The sequence below is a fragment of the Lactuca saligna genome, chromosome 4, assembly GCF_052625555.1.
Source record: "Lactuca saligna cultivar CGN05327 chromosome 4, ASM5262555v1, whole genome shotgun sequence".
Lineage (NCBI taxonomy): Eukaryota > Viridiplantae > Streptophyta > Magnoliopsida > Asterales > Asteraceae > Lactuca > Lactuca saligna.
This window is the reverse complement of record NC_136420.1, coordinates 319337604-319362199: the sequence shown is the minus strand read 5'-3', so window position 1 is coordinate 319362199 and position 24596 is coordinate 319337604.

The following is a 24596-nucleotide window of genomic DNA, read 5'->3' as shown; positions in this document are numbered from 1 at the left end:
AAGAGAGTTCTAGCAGACTACCAAAATGACAAGAGATGATGATGGAGCAGTGACTGTAGACGTAATCGTTAAAGGATGCAAAGTTGTGATCGATGAGCAGTTCGTTAGCGAGACATTGTTGATCAATGACCTACCGAGTTTTCCTACTGAAAGTGGTATTGAAGATGCTTAGAAAATTTGGAAGAAGATGGGGTATGAAGCGATTCTCCTCCTACAATGAAAAAGCTTCTGCCACCCTACTGGAGATTCCTAGCCCATGTGTTCGTGAGCTGCATCTCCTGCAGGAGGTCTGGTGTGGATGAAATATCCCTGAGAAACACTGGAGCTGTCGTTTCTCTTGCTGCAGGAATTGGCTTCAACTTTTCCAGGTTTATCCTGGATGAGTTTGTGGTCAACATCAATGCCATCACACGGGATACCTTTTTGATGTACCCTAGATTCATTCAGATCTTCATCAACAAACAATTTCCTGACATGGTAAAGGAGGGAGATACACTTGATATGAAGTCCTTGGGCCCTCACACTATCGGGCTCATTAAACAAAATCGCAAATGAAAGTTACCTTTCAAGGACTATATCTACTAGTTAAATTCGGACGATTTGCTGAGCCGAATGAGGCATCTGAGTCCCATGGATCTTCTGATAAGATATCTTCAGAGCCCACTTCATCAGAAAGGGTGATCTCGGAAGGAGATGTGATCACTATATCAGATCAGGAAGGGGAAGAGACAGTTGCTCCTAATGTGTCTGTAGCTTAGGAGCATGACCTGCGGTCAGTTCAAATCGAAAGTGACCACAATGAAGGGTCTTCCATGAATGCAACTGAGACTGATCAGTATAAAGACCTTGACCTTACAGGTTTTGATAGAGATGAGATTCCAACCAATTTTGGAAGCAATGATGAGTTTTTGTCGAATGTCAACCTCAACACGTTGCTTGATAATATCAGTGATGTTGCTCTCCCAACAACGGAGATAAGGGATTCTGAAGACGTTCTTGATTCAACACCCATTTCTACAAAGCAAGTGGTTGATTCTACAACTCCAATGGTGACAGTGTCAGGGATTCCTCCCCTTGACAGTGCCTCACCTACAATTAAACCACTTCAGGGTGATTATACAACAAACCAGACCTTACAGCCTCCATCCAAGAGAAGAAGACGTGATCCTAGGTTTTGGCCTCTGGATTCTAACTTGACTCATAGCATGCCTATTACGCCAACAACTACCCCTGCTATCATATCAACACAACCTTTATATGGAGGTCCTAGCACCACCTTTGAAGCTGGTGGCTCCTTTGCTCCACCAGGATTCTCTCCTCCTAGGGAGGATCTTGATGATGCCTCTGTGCGGTTAGCTTTGCATCTTGGTCAGGAACAAACTAATGTACCTTCCTCTAATGCTAAAGGAGTTTCTTTTAGAGAAGGTCATTCAGGAGAAGATGACTCTGTGGTTGATGAGCTTCAAAAGAGAGTAAATGTGCTTGACCAGAAGAATATAGAGCTCAACATTCAAGTCGAAGATCTTTTGAGCGAGAATGTGAATCTGAAAATTCAAGTTTCTGATCTTCAGGATGATCGGGCAACAATGACAAAGCAAATCTCTGAGCTTCAAGCTCATTTTAATCTCCTGACCTCTAGTTATTTTGATTTAAAGAAGAAGCTTGAAGAAGATCTTGGTGCCAAATATAAAACATCTGCAGATAAGTACATGATCAATTTACATACTCAAGCTCATCCTGTTGTCGTGCCAACCGTTCAAACTTCACGGGTCGTAGATCGTTTTGAAGAAGATCCCGCACATGCTCCTCATGTTGCAGAAATTATCGTGATAGACAAGCTAAAGCTGCTCAAAAAGGACAACTCTTGTTTAAGAGGAGTTATAACAAAAATACACCAGGGAATCAACCAGCAATCACTATTACGGATCTTGAGGCTGTGCGCTTTAGAGATGCGTATGGTGATCGGTCAGGAATCATTTCTTGGGGATTTCATGATACCATAAACATATGGATAGTGCGGAGAAAGAGTGGCAACACGAAGTTTTACAAAGATTGTCATGATTTCAATTCGTAGACTAGGGTGGATCTTTCAGAGCTATCCCAATCTCCTTTTGCAAACCCTTAGGATAATCAATAGGCAATCAATTCAAACATTTTCTTGAAGACCAGGTGAAAAAGGTTTTTCCTTCGATGAAAATTGTTGAGTCTGTCATAAAGCATTATCCCAAGACTGGTCATCCACTTCAGGTGGTGATGTGGCTTGCAACCAATCAGGTCAAACAAATCCTTGTGGTTCAAAGTTACCCAGATGGATCCCTAAGCTCCATGCTTTATTGGGTTTTTGATGGGACTACAGCGTCTGCTGTTATCAAACTTAAAGATGGATGCATCCATCTGTATGATCGAAGAGATTTGTTCCAGTTCAGGAAATGGGACATTCATCATCTGAGCCATCATCAAATTAAAGTTGCTGAGGAGATTTTTGAGCAAGCGTGAAGGAATACACGTCCATGGTTGCTGATATCATCAATAAACACATGTGGAATGGAGGAATTGGGTAGGCAAATGTGATGGTGATTGACAAAGATTAACTCCAAGCTAGCACCAAACCAAGGGGGAGATTGAAGGGTCTAATTAATGGTTTGGTCTAGGATTTTGTTGTAATAGGTTCTTTTTGGTATGAATGCAGTTTTGGTAGCTTGTTTTATAGTTTACAGCCAAAGCATGAGTTTACGGCCGTAAGTTGTTTACTGCTGTAAACCCAAGTTGGCCCAGGTCACCATATATAGAGGCATTGTAGGTCACTTAATGGTTGTTGATGCCATAGAGTTCACGATTGCTATAAACAAGTTGTACCAGACGTTTTTCACTAATATAAGCGTGTGCAAGCTTGATTTGATTCTCATTCTCATTATTATTGATTGTTTTGTTTTCTTGATCATTGGTAAGATCCGTTTCATGACCTAACAAGGTGAGACTTCTTCATGCGGTAGCCAACAAACCTGGGAGCATTCCAGTTACGGGCTAAGGGAGACTCATGCTGTAGGCTCGATGGCAAGCCATATGTGAGCTGTGGGCCCGTAAGGCAATCCAGACTCATATTGTAGGCCCAGGGGGTAATCCAGTATGTTAAGCTGTGGACCCATTGCATGTTGTTCTGTTCATTTTGTTGTGTTATGATATTTCTGATATTAATATGTGGACTATATGTGTGCCGATATTTTAAGGGAACTCACTAAGCTTTCGGGGTTACAGTTTCATTTTTTTGTTTCATGTACATCAGGGGATCGTGGCATGGTGAAGGCGTGATCATATCGCTCCTCGTTTTGATGACTCTGTTTCTGGGATACTCTTATATAATACATTGTAAAACATGTTTGTAATAACTATTGAATTTAGAATGCATTTTAAAAGATTAAAATATGCTTGATTTTTATGGGTGTTACATCCCTAGGGCAAGCCTAGGAAGAGTTCAGAGTGAGATCAACAGTAGTAGTATAATGGACTTTGTGGAGTCAAGGCAGTTCTTTAGGAATGTACGGGTAGATCTGGAAGGTAGTATAGGCTCGTACTACTGAAAGCAGAGGATGATGGGTTTTGTACATAAGAACATTCCTAAGTGCGCATACAAACCCTAATGCTTGGATCTAGGTTTCTCTATTAAACATGCTTTGAATCCAAGACTTCTAATGACTTATTAGGTGTAAGAACAACACAAAATCAGATCTAGAAACATACCTTTGATTCTCTTGTTTGATCTTGTTGTCTTGGAGCTCTAGAGTCACAATTGTCACCCCTCTAATGGTTTATCAACACCAACTAGCAAAGAGGATGATTTGAGAGAGATGAGAGAGGAGGAATTCGGCCAGGGTATCCTTTCTTTAGAGGATGTGTCGAATTCCCTCAGCCATAGGGTCTATTTATACTTGTAGACTCCTTAAGGGTTACAGCTTAAACCCTAGTTGGATAACTTAGACTTTAAGTTAATCCATATCCTTACCTTAGATATCCTTTGGACGATTTTAAGGCTTATCCTAGCCCTAGAAATCGTCCACCCTATCTCCCATAAGGATTTACAGTCTAAAGTGTAAGTATCAAACAATTGACAGTTTATACCCTCTTATTTAATTAACCTCTTTAAGTCACCAAATTAATACTAATTAATCTATGACTTATATTAATCAAATAACTATATTTTTATTACTTATACTATTCTTATAATATATTAATAATATCTATTCTCTCATAATAAATCATCTTACCAAGTTGCTATGGTGAAGGCAACCCAAAAGGACCATGCACAATCGGGTCAAATACTTGCCTAATATAGTTGCAGCCTTAGACACTATTCCAACAGTCTCCCACTTGGATAAGTCTAGTAACTATATGCGCAGGTACATTCCGATTTGCAATCGTAGCTCTCAAAGACGCTGTCAAACTCTGATCTAATCAATCTTGTCCTTCAGATAAGGGATCGTACAGTCCTCTGTTAGATATCATGCTGACAATACTATGGAATAGTTAGTCTAGCATTTGGTTTCTCGATATCCGATTTATTTGACATAGAACTTAATCGAACACATCAATTCAGTTCTGACCGGGCCCAACACATAAGTCAAATCAAATCATCGAGCGGCCGAGATATCACTTTTTCCTTCTTAGGATAAAAGTTACAGATAAACTTCGACTTATATGCATTTACTTATTCATTAACCAACTACACACAACAATGCATTTTATAACATCGAGTTACCAATGCGTTTTCTCATTATCAATGTACAATCAATTAACCAATAAAAAACCATATATCTAGGTTTTAAGACTATATGATATTATCGTCTTGCGATCACCCATTTACTATCACATTCCATAAGGTGATTCCAGCAAGCGCGGGTTTGTTCCAATGCTCAAACCTAGTTCATAAGCACTCATGAATGTTGCATCAATCTTTTGCTATGTCTAACACCATTTAGACACTCCACACACCTATTCATGACAATCTTCATTCATATCTACTTCCGACATATGAACGATTGTGGACAATTTGAACAATTCGATTATTCTTAATAAACTCAATTATTCTAGAAGTCAAAACATGCAAAGTGAAACAATAGTTACACAATTAACATAAGACAGTAACATTACTTATAAATAAAACTCCTTTATTTAATCATCAAATGTTAATTACATTTATCTATTACACGTTTCTAATACTATCTAATCTATGCTAATATCATCATTCAGCCCAATACTCCTAGCATGCTGCAAATGCTTAACCGTACTCAGTCCCTTCGTAAGCGGATCTGCTGGGTTATCTTCCGATGATATTCTCTTCACTACGAGTTGTCCTTCTTCTACACGATGTCTAATAAAGTGATATTTTATGTCGATATGTCGTGATCGACCATGATCTCTCGGTTCCTTGGTCAAGGCAACCGCACCTTCATTATCACAGAAAATCTCCATAGGCTTCTTTATGGCAGGTACAACTCCAAGATCACCAATGAAGTTGTTTAGCCATATTGCCTCTTTCGACGCTTCGCTCGCTGCAATGTACTCTGATTCGCACGTTGAATCAGCTACGGTTTCATGCTTGGAACTCTTCCAAGTTACTGCTCCTCCATTCAGGGTAAAGACCCAGCCCGACTGCGAACAGTAGTTGTCCCTGTCGGTCTGAATACTAGCATCACTATACCCTCGCACCTTCAAGTCATCACTCCCTCCAAGGACTAAGAACCATTCCTTTGTCCTCCGAAGGTACTTAAGGATATTCTTCACCGCAACCCAATGGGCTCTGCCAGGGTTCCCTTGATATCTACTAACCAGGATCAAAGCAAAGGCTACATCAGGGCGAGAAGAAGTCATAGCATACATGATTGAGCCAACTACGGAAGCGTATGGAACTCGGCTCATTTCAGCTATCTCGGCTTCGGTACTCAGACTTTGAGTCTTACTCAACTTGGCATTGCTTTGTATCGGTAATTCTCCCTTCTTCGAGTTTTCCATACTAAAACGTTTTAGTACCTTCTCTAAGTAAGTGTTCTGACTAAGTCCTATTAGTCTCTTACTTCTTTCTCTTACTATCCTTATTCCCAAAATATAAGAAGCCTCTCCGAGGTCCTTCATAGCGAAGCACTTCCCGAGACAGGACTTAACCTCCTGCAGAGTCGTGACGTCGTTTCCTATGAGTAATATGTCATCGACATATAGAACGAGAAAGCTTACTACACTCCCACTGGCTTTGACATATACACACGATTCATCTTCGCTTCGTAAAAATCCAAACTCTTTGACTTTCTCATCGAAGCAAAGATTCCATCTGCGAGACGCTTGCTTTAGTCCATAAATGGACTTCTCAAGCTTACACACTCTATTCGGATGCTTCGGATCCACAAACCCCTCTGGCAGAGCCATGTAAACATTCTCAGCCAACTTCCCGTTAAGGAAAACGGTCTTGACATCCATTTTCCAAATCTCATAATCATGAAATGCGGCAATAGCTAGCATCACTCTAATAGATTTTATCTTCGCAACTGGTGAGAAGGTATCTTCATAGTCAAACCCGGGAGTTTGATTAAAGCCCTTCGCTACCAATCGTGCTTTAAACGTGTGTACCTTTCCATCCACGTCGGTCTTCTTCTTGAAGATCCATTTGCACCCAACGGTCTTACGTTCAGGCACATTATCAACCAAATTCCAAACTTGGTTAGCATACATGGATTGGATCTCACTATCCATTGCCTCTTTCCATTTCGCAGACTCCGGGCCTGCCATGGCTTCCTTATAGCTATTAGGTTCATCAAGATTTATTAGTGTACTATCACTAATATACGTGTCCCCTTCGGTAGTAATATGAAAACCATACAACTGGGGTTGAAACCTAACTCTCTCGGAACGTCTAAGAGGTAATGATATGTCAATTGGTTCAACTGGAGTTTCCTCCTCGGGTTGAGCGCCAGCGGTTGAGGTTCCTTCATCTATCGACTCTTGAATCTCTTCAAGATCGATTTGCCTCCCACTGTCTCCTTGACCTATGAGTTCTCGCTCTCGGAAAACTCCTCTTCTCGCAACAAAGACAACATTGTCCTTCGGTCTATAGAAGAGATATCCAAAGGATTTCTGCGGGTAGCCGATGAAAATACATCGCTCACTACGAGGTTCGAGCTTGTCATGAGTATCTCGTCTTACGAAAGCCTCGCAACCCCAAACCATGATATGTGCCAACGAAGGAGATTTCCCCGTCCACATCTCGTGAGGTGTTTTGGCAACCTTCTTAGTAGGGACTTGGTTAAGGATATGGGCGGCAGTCTCTAAGGCATACCCCCAAAAAGAGATAGATAGTGAAGCACGACTCATCATAGATCGAACCATGTCCAACAAGGTTCGATTACGCCTTTCTGCCACACCCTTTAATTGTGGTGTCCTAGGTGGCATCAATTGTGAAACTATTCCACACTCCTTGAGATAATCATGGAATTCAAGACTTAGGTACTCTCCTCCTCGATCGGATCGAAGCATCTTGATCTTCCTGCCCAATTGATTCTCCACTTCATTCTTAAACTCATTGAACTTTTCAAAAGTTTCTAACTTTTGCTTGATTAAGTAGATATACCCATATCTACTATAGTCATTGGTAAAAGTCACGTAGAAGTGGTTACCATCCTTCGTGGTAGATCTAAATGGTCCACACACATCGGTATGTATGAGGTCCAATAGACCCTCACCCCTTTCGCACCTACCAGTGAAGGGTAACTTAGTCATCTTTCCAAGTAAACAAGACTCGCATGTGTCATCTTCCCTAAGGTCGAGTGACTCCAACACTCCATCATTTTGGAGTTGGGCTATGCGTTTCTTGTTGACATGTCCAAGACGACAATGCCATAAGGATGCCTTATCCATACTATTGGAAGAATCCAAGTACAAAACATCATTTCCTAAGTTATCAACAATCATAACAGTTTCATAAATTCCATTGCATGGTATAGCTTCAAAGTAAAAGACACCATTTAGATAAGCTAAAATAGAACCATTCTCATTATTAAAAGAATATCTAAAATCTTGTCTAAACAAACCATGAAAAGAAATGATGTTTCTAGCCATTTCTGGCGAATAGAAACAATTGTTTAAATCTAAGATAAACTATTCCTAAGCACTAAAGAATACACTCCAATCTTGGTTACAGGCGACGATCTTCTGTTCCCCATGATTAGATTTATTCTTCCATGCTCCACGTCTCTACTTCTTCTTAGTCCCTGCACATTAGAACAAATGTGGTAACCACAACCGGTATCAAGAACCCAAGAAGTATTGTGGGAATCATTAGATTTAGTTGTATATATACCTGCGAAAGATGGCTTGATCTTTCCTTCCTTGATGGCTTGTAGGTATTCCGGGCAGCTTCTTTTCCAATGTCCTATCTTGTGGCAGTGGTGGCACTCTGCCTCCTTCGGGTTGGAGCAGGGCTTAGCGGGATCAACTTTGGTCCCACTAGAAGAGGCACCATCTCGGGCTTTCACCTTGCGATGGTTCTTTGACGAAGCCTTCCTCTTCTTTCCCTTTCCTTGTCCAATTGCCAAGATAGGAGCAGCGGGCGGATTGGGAGTTGGTGCAACAGACTTGTCCTTGAAGTTGCTCTCAGCGACCCTCAAGAGGCCTTGGAGTTTGCTTAGGGTGACCTCTTCTTTGTTCATGTGATAGGTCATCCTAAATTGATTGTAGCTCGGAGGCAAAGAGTGAAGCACCATGTCGATCGCCAAGTCTTCCCCAAAGTCAACATTTAATTTGCGAAGGCGATCGACATACCTTTGCATCTTTTGCAAGTGCACGGTAAGAGACTCTCCATGACCTCGTAGGACTTTTGGAATTCGGAGTTCATAGTCGCGATCATGATGCAATGCACTTTCGTTGCATCACGCTCGTGAGTTTCGAAAGCGGTGATTTCGGCGGGAGTAGCAATTTCGGGGTTGATTTTCTCGAGCTTCTCATCGAGGACATACTCCTTATCCTCATAGCGAGCAATCGTGCGAATGTATCTTATCCATTCGCTAAAGTTCGTTCCATCAAAGGTGATCTTTTGACAAAGGCCCATCAAAGTGAAAGAACTTGCAGCAGCATTGTTGGCGTTCGACATCTATAAATAGAAAGGACAAAGATAGATTAGAATATGAATCCCTAATATTCACCCAATAAGAAATTAGGGCTAGGATCCAACAACAATATTTACACATTAGAAAAGGGATGTCGTAATCTAACATGCAAACAATTTGAAGGTAAGTGAATGACACTTCACTAATTCTCCAACATGAAAAACATAACTTTAAGTCCTAAATGTATTGAGAATTCCTAAGTTCGGATGAGATTCATTGAAACTTTTCAATGGCATGTTTAAATCTCGATATGCCCCTCTTGTTTGTGATTGGGATACCGAGGATCACAAAGCGGGTCCGAATTACCATGCAAATTCACATGGTGCCTTCATTGTAACGATCACCTATTCGATGTGCCGGTAAACCACACACGCTTCATCGAACTATGATAAACAATGAATCACCCTTTGCCACCTTCGCTTAGAACCAATTAGTGTGCCGGTAAACCACACACGCTCCACTAACTTCTTAGCAAGGTGCAAAGTGTAATTTCATGGGATTGCATCAATTCACTTTTCCTAAAGTAACTAAGATTGGGAAATTCTAAGAAAACATGTAGTTACTTTGTATGTCTTATTATACTTTTAATGAGAGGATGAGGTTGCCCTATCCTACCCGTTTGACTAACGACCCTCCACCAATCAAGCGAGCGGTGGGTGTGAGTGTACACCCATTAAGTGCCATTTTATAGGCCGCAACCTTATACCCACCTTATAGACCGGCTTCGTGAATGAGGCCTACTAACGGTAAGACTAGCATTTCAGTTATACATACATATATATATATATATATATATATATATATATATATATATATATATATATATATATATTAATCTTGTAATATTATATTAGTATAGGGTTGTATTTTAAACTTGTAAAATTCTAGGGTTTGAAATTTAAATTGTCTAAATTAAACTTTTAATCACAAAACATAAATTTCAAAACTTGAGGACTAGTTTTAAACATTTAAAACATAAAGGATCAAATAATCTAAATCACATAATTATCCATATTTGATTAATAATTATCATATAAGGAAATCAAATATTTTATTAATTGATAATTATCTTCAATTAGATCAAAAATATAGTCATATATATATATCATAAAATCGGATTAGGGTTGATCTAATATAATTAAGGTAAGTTTCCATAAGATAAATATGAAAAAAAAATCCTGTTTTGGCTAATCCTGACGCTCAGACTCGCCGAGTCCACTATAGGACTCGCCGAGTCCATGACTCATAAACATAAAAATCGAATTTTTCAGTTAAGATTCAAAAATTCAAGCATCAATTTAATAGAAACCAATCAAGGCCCTGATACCACTGATGGGTTTTGTACATAAGAGCATTCCTAAGTGCGCATACAAACCCTAATGCTTGGATCTAGGTTTCTCTATTAAACATGCTTTGAATCCAAGACTTCAAATGACTTATTAGGTGTAAGAACAACAAAAAATCAGATCTAGAAACATACCTTTGATTCTCTTGTTTGATCTTGTTGTCTTGGAGCTCTAGAGTCACAATTGTCACTCCTCTAATGGTTTACAAATACCAACTAGCAAAGAGGATGATTTGAGAGAGATGAGAGAGGAGGAATTCGGCCAGGGTATCCTTTCTTTAGAGGATGTGTCGAATTCCCTCACCCATAGGGTCTATTTATACTTGTAGACTCCTTAAGGGTTACAGCTTAAACCCTAGTTGGATAACTTAGACTTTAAGTTAATCCATATCCTTACCTTAGATATCCTTTGGACGATTTTAAGGCTTATCCTAGCCCTAGAAATCGTCCACCCTATCTCCCATAAGGATTTACAATTTAAAGTGTAACTATCAAACAATTGATAGTTTATACCCTCTTATTTAATTAACCTCTTTAAGTCACCAAATTAATACTAATTAATCTATGACTTATATTAATCAAATAACTATATTATTATTCCTTATATTATTCTTATAATATATTAATAATATCTATTCTCTCATAATAAATCATCCTACCAAGTTGCTATGGTGAAGGCAACCCAAAAGGACCGTGCACAATCGGGTCAAATACTTGCCTAATATAGTTACAGCCTTAGACACTATTCCAACAGAGGATCCGTACTTGAATCAAGGAAGGCTGAGACAAGACCAGAGAACTTGTAGCATATGTGATCCCTCGAGTTATATTAGTATTCTAACGTTTGTCATGATGTGTTTTTAGAATGGTGGTTTTACGCCCTATACCAGCAGTTGGCAGTTCAGGTGAGGGATCAGGTTCAGGCTCCGGAGCTGAGCAGCTAGATGAGCAGACTAGGGAGGTTCTCTCCCCAAAGATCACGCGCACTATACTTGAGCAGACTCTTGTGATCTTCGGTTCGATCAAGGAGGGTATTTTGGATATTATGGATGAGAGATTGAGCGCGTTCCATGATGAGGTGGCAGCCATGATGTGGTCGCACACGCTCACCTTCAGGGAGTTCAGAGCCTGTGGAGCTCCTAATTATCATGGGTCTCGATACCCCATTGCTAGTACCCGATGGTTGGTAGATGTCGCCAACACGTTCCGCACCAGCAGATGTCTCGAGGGGATAAGGTCAGATTGGCCTCCTATATTTTGAAGGACAGAGCATGAGATTGGTGGGAAGAGGTTGGGAGAGATATTGGTGATGATGTTGTGTTGGATGCAATGACTTAGGGAGATTTCACGACCAGGTTCAAGGCCGAGTTTGCACCCGTCTTTGAGGTGCAGCAGCTTGCTAAGGAGTTTCAGGACTTCCAGCAGACGGCAGAGACTGTGGTGGAGATTACCCCCAAGTTTAGGGAGAGAGGGCCCTTCTTGTTTATCAGAATGCGGCGGATGAGGAGATGAAAAAGGCCCGATATCATGAGATGTTGCAGAGTGATATCCGCCAGTTTGTGAGCCAATCCAGTTGCAAGAAGCTGGAGGACATGATAGCGAGCGCTTCGGAGAGGGAGATTGATTTGGATATGGATAGGAAGAGGAAGCTAGAGTCGGTTCCTGGCGTGGAGGGCTTGGGCAAGAAGCCCAAGGTAGATTCCAGAGGAAGGGACAGCAGGGCCGAGGCTGTTGTGGCAAGTGTGGTAGGTCACCCGAGGGGATGTGCATGGCGGGGAGTTCAGGCTGCTTCAAGTGCGGCCGAACAAGACATGTGAGCAGATATTGTACTGCTGCTACAACCACTACCACCACATTATCTGATCTGATTTGATTTTAGTACAATCAAAGGGTGCATAAGAGGTTCCAGTGTCTAAGTTTGGTAACAGCATGGAAGGTGATCGCACCTGCCCCTGCTACATTGAGGATTAGAGACTGCTGTCAGGCCCGAGCTGAGATGCCAGTGGCGAAGAGCAGAGCCTTCCAGTTGACAACAGAGGAGGTACGTGCAGCTCCTGATGTGGTTACGTGTATGTATCTTCTCCATTACCTCTTATTCATTTCAGATTATTGATCATATTTTGTGTTTATTTATAGGATCATTCTTAGTGAACGACATTTCAGCTATGGTACTCTTTGATCCAGGGGCTACCCAATCATTTGTGTTGATTGCGCTTAGCAAGTGATTTAGTAGAGCTCTAGGGGGAGGTGGATTGTCCTCTTGATGTGGAGATAGCAGATGACAGGACCGTCAGGGTCGTGATGGTTCATAGAGGATGTACGCTACAGTTATTTGATGATCAGTTCTCAGTGGACTTGGTTCTTATTCCCCTGCGAGGGAACAAGGTTATAGTGGGTATGGATTGGTTGAGCCCTAATGGGGCAGTGATTAATTGTAAGCTTCAGCTAGTGAGGGTTTGCACTCCTAGTGAGGGTTTCCACTCCCAGTGAGGGATAATTAGTGATTCAGGGTGAGAGGCCACCACACAAACCAATTCATAGGTCAGCGGCGAGAGTGGGGCGCTACTTTCAGTAGCGTTGTGCGGGATATGTCGCATATGTCATGGAATACCCAGGATAAGGGCAAGGCAATAGTCGATGATGTACCAGTGGTACGAGAGTACCCGGATGTATTCCCAGAGGATTTTCCAAGGAGACCTCCGAAGAGACAGTTTGAGTTTTGGATTGACTCGGTCCTAGTGCGGCTTCAATAGCTAGGGCACCTTATCGGTTGGCTCCTCCCGAGATGCAGGAGTTGTCTACACAACTGCAAGAGCTGCTAGACAAGGGTTTTATCAAGCCGGGTAGTTTGCCATGGGGAGCCCCGATCCTGTTTGTGAAGAAGAATGGTGGGTTGCACCATATGTGCATAGATTATCGGGAGCTAAATATGGTAACGGTGAAGAACCGTTACCCACTCCCGAGGATAGATAATTTGTTCAACTAACTTTAGGGAGCATCTTGGTTTTCCAAGATTGATTTATGATCCGAATATCACCAGATGCAGGTCAGAGATGATGATGTGTAGAAGACTGCTTTTATGACCCGCTATGTTTATTATGAGTTTGTGGTGATGTCGTTTGGTCTCACCAACACTCCAGTCGCGTTCATGGACCTCATGAACCGCATATGCAGACCGATGTTGGATCGGTCTATGATAGTATTATTGACAACATATTGGTTTATTCCAAGACTCATGAGGAACATGAGTAGCACCTGAGAGAGGTGCTAGATACCTTGAGGAGGGAGAGGCTTTTCACAAAGTTCTCCAAGTGCGAGTTCTGGTGTTGCGAGGTGCAGTTTCTGGGGCACCTTGTCAACAAGAAGGGTATATTAGTTGATCCAGACAAGATAGAGGCTGTGATGCAATGGGAGGTCCCGAGGTCTCCATCTGAGATTCGGAGCTTCCTGGGTTTGGCAATGTATTATAGGAGATTCATCCAGGATTTCTCCAAGATAGCAGTTCCACTGACCCAAATGACCAAGAAGTCAGAGGTGTTTCGTTGGGATCCCGAACAACAGACAGCCTTTGAGACGCACAAGCAGTGACTGTGTGAGGCGCCGATTCTCACCCTGCCAGAAGGAGTAGATGACTTTTTAGTTTACTGTGACGCTTCGATCATAGATATCGGAGCAGTGTTGATGCAGCGGGGGCATGTGATAGCTTATGCCTTGAGACAGTTGATGCCTCACGAGGCTAACTACCCGATGCATGATTTTGAGCTGGGGACGGTGGTGTTTGCCCTCAGTATATTGCCACACTACCTCTACGGGGTGTGATGTACTATCTACACAGACCACTTTTGAGGTACCTCATGGATCATCCAAACAGCGTCGGTGGTTAGATATGATTAAGTGTTATGACTGTGAGATCCTTTACCACCTGGGCAAGGCCAACGTAGTGGCCGACGCCCTGAGCTGCAAGGGGGTAGCGGTTCCGATCTGAGGCATCTGTCTAAGAGGGTGACATTGATTACTCCACTTCTGGAGCAGATTAGGGAAGCGCATGTTGAGGGCTTGAAAGAGGAGCTCCGGAAGTGCGATAGGATAGTGGGCTGAGTAGCTTCATCTGATTATGATAGTCGAGGATAATAGACCCTGCATGGGAGGGTCTGGGTACCGTACTGGGGCGGAGTATGGCATGTGTTGATGGATGAGGCCCACAAGTCTCAGTTCTCCATCTACCCAGGAGTGACAAAGATGTACAGAGATCTTCGATCCTATTATTGGTGGCCCTGCATGAAGCGAGACGTAGCTTGGTATGTGGAGAGATGCCTGACCTGTAAGAAGGTCAAGGCAGAGCACCAAAGGTCACACGGCAAGATGCAGCCGTTAGACATTCCTGTGTGGAAATGGGAGTATATCACTATGGATTTCATTACTAAGCTTCCCAAGACCACGCGTGAGGTTGATTCGATATAGGTCATCATGGATCGGTTGACCAAGAGTACCCATTTTATACCGATCCAGGAGAGCATCTGGGCTGAGAAGTTGGCCGAGATATATGTGCGAGAGGTAGTGGCACGTCATGGAGTGCCTGTCTCAGTGGTGTCAGGCCAATATGTCATGTTTACTTCCAGGTTTTGGAAGTGGTTTCAAGACGATATGGGTACTCGTCTCCATTTAGTACCGCTTTCCACCCTCAAACGGATGGGCAAAGCGAGAGGAAAATTCAGACTCTCGAGGACATGATTCAGGCATGTGTGTTAGATTTCGGTGGCAGTTGGGATACGTATCTTCTGTTAGCGGAATTTTTGTATAACAAAAACTACCACTCCATTTTAGACCGGCCACCCTTCGAGATGCTCTACGGGAGGAAGTGTAGGACCCCGATTTGTTGGCGTGAGGTCGGTCAGAGAGTCATGGGGAGTACGGGGGTAGTACTCAAGACCACATAGTCGATTCAGAAAGTCTGGAGCAAGCTCCATACTGCTTAGAGCCGGCAGAAGAGTTACGCTGACAAGCGGCGTTCGGACTTGGAGTTTCAGGTGGGCGATATGGTCCTCCTGAAGGTGTCACCCTAGAAGGGTGTTATTAGGTTTTGGAAGAGGGAAAAGCTAGGCCCCAAGTTCATTGGTCCATTTATGGTTTTTTCCTGGGTGGGTCGGGTTGCTTATCGGTTAGATCTTCCAGCAGAGCTCAGCCAGATCCACAGCACGTTCCACGTTTCTCAGTTGCGGAAGTGCTTAGTGGATGATTCAACAGTGGTACCCCTTGAGGACATTCAGGTTCACGATATTCTGAACTACATCGAGAGACCCATGACAATTTTAGATCACAAGACGAAGGAGTTGAGTAACAAGAGGGTAGACTTAGTGAAGGTCCATTGCCAGCATTCGCACGATTGCTCGCTATGAGGATAAGGAGTATGTCCTCGATGAGAAGCTCGAGAAAATCAACCCCGAAATTGCTACTCCCGCCGAAATCACCGCTTTCGAAACTCACGAGCGTGATGCAACGAAAGTGCCTTGCATCATGATCGCGACTATGAACTCCGAATTCCAAAAGTCCTATAAGGACATGTATCCGTACGAAATGCACCAAGACTTATTGGAGAGATACCATCAAAACGCGAGACAAGAGCGTTATGAGATTTTCACGAACATGATTTCCGCTAAGATGGGTCATGGAGAGTCTCTTACCGTGCACATGCAAAAGATGCAAAGGTATGTCGACCGCCTTCGCAAGTTAAATGTTGACTTTGGGGAAGACTAGGCGATCGACATGGTGCTTCACTCTTTGCCTCCGAGCTACAATCAATTTAGGATGACCTATCACATGAACAAAGAAGAGGTCACCCTAAGCAAACTCCAAGGTCTCTTGAGGGTCGCTGAGAGCAACTTCAAGGACAAGTTTGTTGCACCAACTCCTAATCCGCCCGCTGCTCCTGTCTTGGAAATTGGACAAGGAACGGGAAAGAAGAGGAAGGCTTCGTCAAAGAACCATCGCAAGGTGAAATCCCGAGATGGTGCCTCTTCTAGTGGGACCAAAGTTGATCCCGCTAAGCCATGCTCCAACCCGAAGGAGGCAGAGTGCCACCACTGCCACAAGATAGGACATTGGAAGAGAAGCTGCCCGGAATACCTGTAAGCCATCAAGGAAGGAAAGATCAAGCCATCTTTCGCAGGTATATATACAATTAAATCTAATGATTCCCACAATACTTCTTGGGTTCTTGATACCGGTTGTGGTTACCACATTTGTTCTAATGTGCAGGGACTAAGAAGCCGTAGAGACGTGGAACATGGAAGAATAAATCTAATCATGGGGAACAGAAGATCGTCGCCTGTAACCAAGATTGGAGTGTATTCTTTAGTGCTTAGGAATAGTTTATCTTAGATTTAAACAATTGTTTCTATTCGCCAGAAATGGCTAGAAACATCATTTCTTTTCATGGTTTGTTTAGACAAGGTTTTAGATTTTCTTTTAATAATGAGAATGGTTCTATTTTAGCTTATCTAAATGGTGTCTTTTACTTTGAAGCTATACCATGTAATGGAATTTACGAAACTGTTATGATTGTTGATAACTTAGGAAATGATGTTTTGTACTTGGATTCTTCCAATAGTATAGATAAGGCATCCTTATGGCATTGTCGTCTTGGACATGTCAACAAGAAATGCACAGCCCAACTCCAAAAGGATGGAGTGTTGGAGTCATTTGACCTTAGGGAAGATGACACATGCGGGTCTTGTTTACTTGGAAAGATGACTAAGTCACCCTTCGCTGGTAGGTGCGAAAGGGGTGACGGTCTATTGGACCTCATACATACTGATGTGTGTGGACTGTTTAGATCTACCACGAAGGATGGTAACCGCTTCTACGTGACTTTTACCGATGACTATAGTAGATATGGGTATATCTACTTAATCAAGCAAAAGTTAGAAACTTTTGAAAAGTTCAAAGAGTTTAAGAATGAAGTGGAGAATCAATTGGGCAGGAAGATCAAGATGCTTCGATCCGATCGAGGAGGAGAGTACCTAAGTCTTGAATTCCACGATTATCTCAAGGAGCGTGGAATAGTTTCACAATTGACGCCACCTAGGACACCACAATTAAATGGTGTGGCAGAAAGGCGTAATCGAACCTTGTTCGACATGGTTCGCTCTACAATGAGTCGTGCTTCACTATCTATCTCTTTTTGGGGTATGCCTTAGAGACTGCTGCCCATATCCTTAACCGAGTCCCTACTAAGAAGGTTGCCAAAACACCTCACGAGATGTGGACGGGGAAAGCTCCTTCGTTGGCACATATCAAGGTTTGGGGTTTCGAGGCTTTCGTAAGACGAGATACTCATGACAAGCTCGAACCTCGTAGTGAGCGATGTATTTTCATCGGCTACCCGCAGAAATCCTTTGTATATCTCGTCTATAGACCGAAGGACAATGTTGTCTTTGTTGCAAGAAGAGGAGTTTTCCGAGAGCGAGAACTCATAGGCCAAGGAGACAGTGGGAGGCAAATCGATCTTGAAGAGATTCAAGAGTCGATAGATGAAGGAACCTCAACTGCTGGCGCTCAACCCGAGGAGGAAACTCCGGTTGAACCAATTGACATATCATTACCTCTTAGACGTTCTGAGAGAGTTAGGTTTCAACCCCAGTTGTATGGTTTTCATATTACTACCGAAGGGGAAACGTATATTAGTGATAGTACACTAATAAATCTTGATGAACCTAATAGCTATAATGAAGCCATGGCAGGCCCGGAGTCTGCGAAATGGAAAGAGGCAATGGATAGCAAGATCCAATCCATGTATGATAACCAAGTTTGGAATTTGGTTAATAATGTGCCTGGACGTAAGACCGTTGGGTGCAAATGGATCATCAAGAAGAAGAATGACGTGGATGGAAAGGTACACACGTTTAAAGCACGATAGGTAGCGAAGGGCTTTACTCAAACTCCCGGGTTTGACTATGAAGAGACCTTCTCACCAGTTGCGAAGATAAAATCTATTAGAGTGATGCTAGCTATTGCCGCATTTCATGATTATGAGATTTGGCAAATGGTTATCAAGACTGCTTTCCTTAACGGGAAGTTGGCTGAGGATGTTTACATGGCTCAGCCACAGGGGTTTGTGGATCTGAAGCATCCAAATAGAGTGTGTATGCTTGAGAAGTCCATTTATGGACTAAAGCAAGCGTCTCGCAGATGGAATCTTTGCTTCGATCAAGAAAGTCAAAGAGTTTGGATTTGTATGAAGCGAAGATGAATCGTGTGTATATGTCAAAGCCAGTGGGAGTGTAGTAAGCTTTCTCGTTCTATATGTCGATGACATATTACTCATAGGAAACAACGTCCCGACTCTGCAGGAGGTTAAGTCCTGGCTCGGGAAGTGCTTCGCTATGAAGGACCTTAGAGAGGCTTCTTATATTTTGGGAATAAGGATAGTAAGAGAAAGAAGTAAGAGACTAATAGGACTTAGTCAGAACACTTACATAGAGAAGGTACTAAAACGTTTTAGTATGGAAAACTCGAAGAAGGGAGAATTACCGATACAAAGCAATACCAAGCTGAGTAAGACTCAAAGTCCGAGTACCGAAGCCGAGATAGCTGAAATGAGCCGAGTTCCATACGCTTCCGTAGTTGGCTCAATCATGTACGCTATGCCTTGTACTCGCCTTGATGTAGCCTTTGCTTTGAGCATGGTTAGTAGATATCAAGGGAACCCTGGCAGAGCCCATTGGGTTGCGGTGAAGAATATCCTTAAGTACCTTCGGAGGACGAAGGAATGGTTCTTAGTCCTTGGAGGGAGTGATGACTTGAAGGTGCGAGGGTATAGTGATGCCAATTTTCAGACCGACAGGGATAACTACCGTTCGCAATTGGGCTGGGTCTTTACCCTGAATGGAGGAGCAGTAACTTGGAAGAGTTCCAAGCAGGAAACCGTAGCTGATTCAACGTGCGAATCAGAGTACATTGCAGCGAGCGAAGCGTCGAAAGAGGAAATATAGCTAAAGAACTTCATTGGTGATCTTGGAGTTGTACCTGCCATAAAGAAGCCCATGGAGATTTTCTGTGATAATGAAGGTGCGGTTTCCTTGACCAAGGAACCGAGAGATCATGGTAGATCACGACATATCGACAGAAAATATCACTTTATTAGACATCGTGTAGAAGAAGGACAACTCGTAGTGAAGAGAATATCATCGGAAGATAACCCAGCAGATCCGCTTACGAGGGGACTGAGTAGGGTTAAGCATTTGCAGCATGCTAGGAGTATTGGGCTGAAGGATGATATTAGCATAGATTAGATAGTATTAGAAACGTGTAATAGATAAATGTAATTAACATTTGATGATTAAATAAAGGAGTTTTATTTATAAGTAATGTTACTGTCTTATGTTAATTGTTTAACTATTGTTTCACTTTGCATGTTTTGACTTCCAGAATAATTGATTTTATTAAGAATAATCGAATTGTTCAAATTGTCCACAATCGTTCATATGTCGGAAGTAGATATGAATGAAGATTGTCATGAATAGGTGTGTAGAGTGTCTAAATGGTGTTAGACATCGCAAAAGATTGCTGCAACGTTCATGAGTGCTTATGAACTAGGTTTGAGCATTGGAACAAACCCGCGCTTGCTGAAATCACCTTATGGAATGTGATAGTAAATGGGTGATCGCAAGACGATAATATCATATAGTCTTAAAACCTAGATATATGGTTTGTTATTGGTTAATTGATTGTACATTGATAATGCGAAAACGCATTGGTAACTCGATGTTATAAAACGCATTGTTGTGTGTAGTTGGTTAACGAATAAATAAATGCATATAAGTCGAAGTTTATCTGTAACTTTTATCCTAAGAAGGAAAAAGTGATATCTCGGCCGCTCGATGATTTGATTTGACTTATGTGTTGGGCCCGGTCAGAACTGAATTGATGTGTTCGATTAAGTTCTATGTCAAATAAATCGGAGATCGAGAAACCAAATGCTAGACTAACTATTCCATAGTATTGTCAGCATGATATCTAACAGAGGACTGTACGATCCCTTATCTGAAGGACAAGATTGATTAGATCAGAGTTTGACAGCGTCTTTGAGAGCTACGATTGCAAATCGGAATGTACCTGCGCATATAGTTACTAGACTTATCTAAGTGGGAGACTGTTGCAATAGTGTCTAAGGCTGCAACTATATTAGGCAAGTATTTGACCCGATTGTGCATGGTCCTTTTGGGTTGCCTTCACCATAGCAACTTGGTAGGATGATTTATTATGAGAGAATAGATACTATTAATATATTATAAGAATAATATAAGGAATAATAATATACTTATTTGATTAATATAAGTTATAGATTAATTAGTATTAATTTAGTGACTTAAAGAGGTTAATTAAATAAGAGGGTATAAACTATCAATTGTTTGATAGTTACACTTTAAACTGTAAATCCTTATGGGAGATAGGGTGGACGATTTCTAGGGCTAGGATAAGCCTTAAAATCGTCCAAAGGATATCTAAGGTAAGGATATGGATTAACTTAAAGTCTAAGTTATCTAACTAGGGTTTAAGCTGTAACCCTTAAGGAGTCTACAAGTATAAATAGACCCTAGGGCTGAGGGAATTCGACACATCCTCTAAAGAAAGGATACCCTGGCCGAATTCCTCCTCTCTCATCTCTCTCAAATCATCCTCTTTGCTAGTTGGTGTTGGTAAACCATTAGAGGAGTGACAATTGTGACTCTAGAGCTCCAAGACAACAAGATCAAACAAGAGAATCAAAGGTATGTTTCTAGATCTGATTTTGTGTTGTTCTTACACCTAATAAGTCATTTGAAGTCTTGGATTCAAAGCATGTTTAATAGAGAAACCTAGATCCAAGCATTAGGGTTTGTATGCGCACTTAGGAATGTTCTTATGTACAAAACCCATCAGTTTTTACAGACAGCTGACTTCGAGGGCGAAGTCAAAGACAAGTGGGGGAGAATTGTAACGCCCGGTCTCATGTACGTATTTAAATTTGAGCCAAACTTCATATTTTACCCTTGGACTCGGTGAGTTGGAGGCTCAACTCGTCGAGTAGGATCAACTCCAGGTCGGGGAATTAAGTGACCTACTCAACAAGTTGGAAGACCGACTCGGTGAGTAGGAGTTGTCTGATGGAAACCCTAATTTTAAGGGCGTGTTCCCTATTTTAAGGAACATAACACCCTTGTGGCCTCCTTTATCACTCCCTCAACGTCCAGAAAACCCTAACTCACCACCTTGAGCCTTGTAAGTGTTTGAGTGCCATTTTTTAATAATTTTGTGTAATTTGAAGCTTGTGTGAAGAAGACGAAGAAGGAGGACTTCAAGAGAAGATTGTAGATCCAGGAACAACATCATTTTCTCTTCACTTTCTGGTAATCAAGCTTCATACTTGTCTTATAGTTTCCTTGATCTCCTTGTGGTCATTTTTATGGAGTTTTGGGTCCAAGAAAATTGATCCATGAGACTTGGACGTCCCAAGTTGATATATCTTCAGATCTGGAACCATGGAGGGTCCTCATGGCATAAAGGTGCCATCTTTATGGCCATGAGAACCCCATGTGTGTAATAACCCCCATTTTTGGTCCTTTGAGCTTAAAAGTCCCATGCATGTACGTAAAGTTTATTACTTTACATGTTATATCGAACTTAGGAGCCCATATCTACCTTTTAGATGAGATTTGCACAACAGAAATCGAGTTATCAACTTGGACATTAGTCTACTCGATGATTCATCCATGGGACTCGATGAGTCAGGGTTTGGTTCCCCAACCTTTTTCTGATTCAAAGAGATCCAATTGAGTATAGAAGGGAACTAGTTGAGTCCAAGATAAATATTCAACAAACTGGACATTGTGACCGACCTGGAAACCATGGGACTCGATGAGTGTATGAACAAACTCAATGAGTCCAAGGCAATCTCCCAACCCATGAAGACGGACTCAACGAGTTTTTCATATAACTCAACGAGTCACAGACTAGACACACTCATTTGATCAAGATGGACTCGACAAGTTCAAGGATGAACTCGGCGAGTCAGTTGAAGATTGTCCTGATTTTATGGTTGAAGTAGGACTCGTAGAGTTCCTGCTAAACTCGGCGAGTAGAGTCGGGGTTGGGGATAGATGAAGGAATAGGGACTCGGTGAGTTGGTGGACCAACTCGGCGAGTCAAGTAAACTGGATGTTAACTTTGACCAGGATGTTGACTTTAGCCAGGGGTAAAATGGTTATCTTACCCTAAGAGTAGTTATCAGCTTTTGACTAAGTATCTTTATGGAAATTTATAGCTGGAGAGTCACCGTAGCAGTAGACAGGGATTTCTCACTCAGAGTTTCAGCAGCCAGTCACGAAGTTAGTTTCCCTTCAGTAGGAACGAGTCTAGGGCACCAAGGTCGTCTCGTAGTGCGTTATGATTAGTAGTTGAGTGTGAGCGGGGCCCGTATCTCCCAGTTAGATGAGTATGGGTGGGGCCCGTATTTCCTAGTAGCTAAGTTTGATTATGTTATAAGTCTGAATGATAGATCTAGTTATACTTGTTGTTTGTGTGATACTTGTATGTCCGCCTAGTAGCTAAGTGTAGGCGGGGCATGTATCTCATATCAGTCGAGTGTAGGCGGGGCCCGTATCTCGAAGTAGTTGAGTGTGGGTGGGGCCCATATCTCAGAGTTAGCGGAGTGTGGGTGGGGCCCGTATCTCTTAGTTAGCGGAGTGTGGGCGGGGCCCATATCTCCATGAGTGTGGGCGGGGCCCGTATCTCCTAGTTTCATGTTATATGTGTATGGTATGTGGTAGTTTGGAGGAAGCTCACTAAGCTTCGTGCTTACAATTTCAGTTTTGGTTTCAGGTACTTCAGCTAGCAAAGGGAAGGGCTCGATTTGATGGCATGGCACACACCACAATTTTAGTAGTTTGGAAGCTTACTCTGATATTTTATATGAGACAATTATATGTTGACAGATTTTATGAGATTTTTAGATACATGTTTGATGATTTGATTACGTGGTGATAATATTATGGTTGCTAAATGATTTTAAAAATGAAATTTTTGGCTTTTATTTTAGGGATTTTTCATTATCTTTTATTTAAATGATTTTAGTTGATAACACATGATTTAACTGTTATCAAGTGTTTTATGTAGGTTTTTTTGGAACTCTTTACTCTATTTTTTTGTTTACAAGTCTTATCGATCAACTATTGACCTTATGAAGTTGAATAATTGTAGATTTAACTATTGCCAATGGTTTTTTATTGTAATCTTATGTTTCACTCGATTTAAATTTTATCGAGTGTTTTATGTATGTTTTATTGGAATTTTTTACTCTATTTTTCTTTTAAGAGTCTTATCAAGTGTTATGGATTGATCATTTGTGATTATATGCTGACTATTGACCTAATGAAATTGAATAATGGTAAATTTTAACTATTGTCTATGGTTATGTGTAGCTTTTTTGATTGTTATGCTATCTTTTTCATTAATCACTATTTATTTTGTTTATCTGATAATTATGACGTTAATAATCTCGATTTATACATGCAAGAAATCCAAAAACATATGAAAAAACATACAAAATGGAAAAGCGATACAAAAACAGTTGATATAGGTAATATTATGTTGTAAGTCACATATAATTAGCATAATCACATACGATTAGCATACAACAAAGATTGAATCACATTTTATTACAATTTATATAAACAATATTTTATTATTTGTCATGACATGGATTAATCATATGTGATTTTCTTATAATACTTGTATTTGTACATCTCGTAAACCAATAAAGAGGAGCCAATACATAAAAACCTAGTTTTTGATGTTGAACAAGTTATTAAAGGTTTTCTATTCACATATTGTCTAATATGGTTATCATTTAATATATACATCAAAAAGATATCCAATCGACTGTCATTACCATTTGTTAAGAACAATCAATTATGATTTTATAATATTGTTTGTATTTATATGTATCAGATAAAATATCATAATTCATAAAACAATCAGCCAGAAGATTAAGTGAAAAAGGTATATATTAATCACATATGATTATACACATAAAACATCCTATACTCTTGTTTAATCACATGTGATTA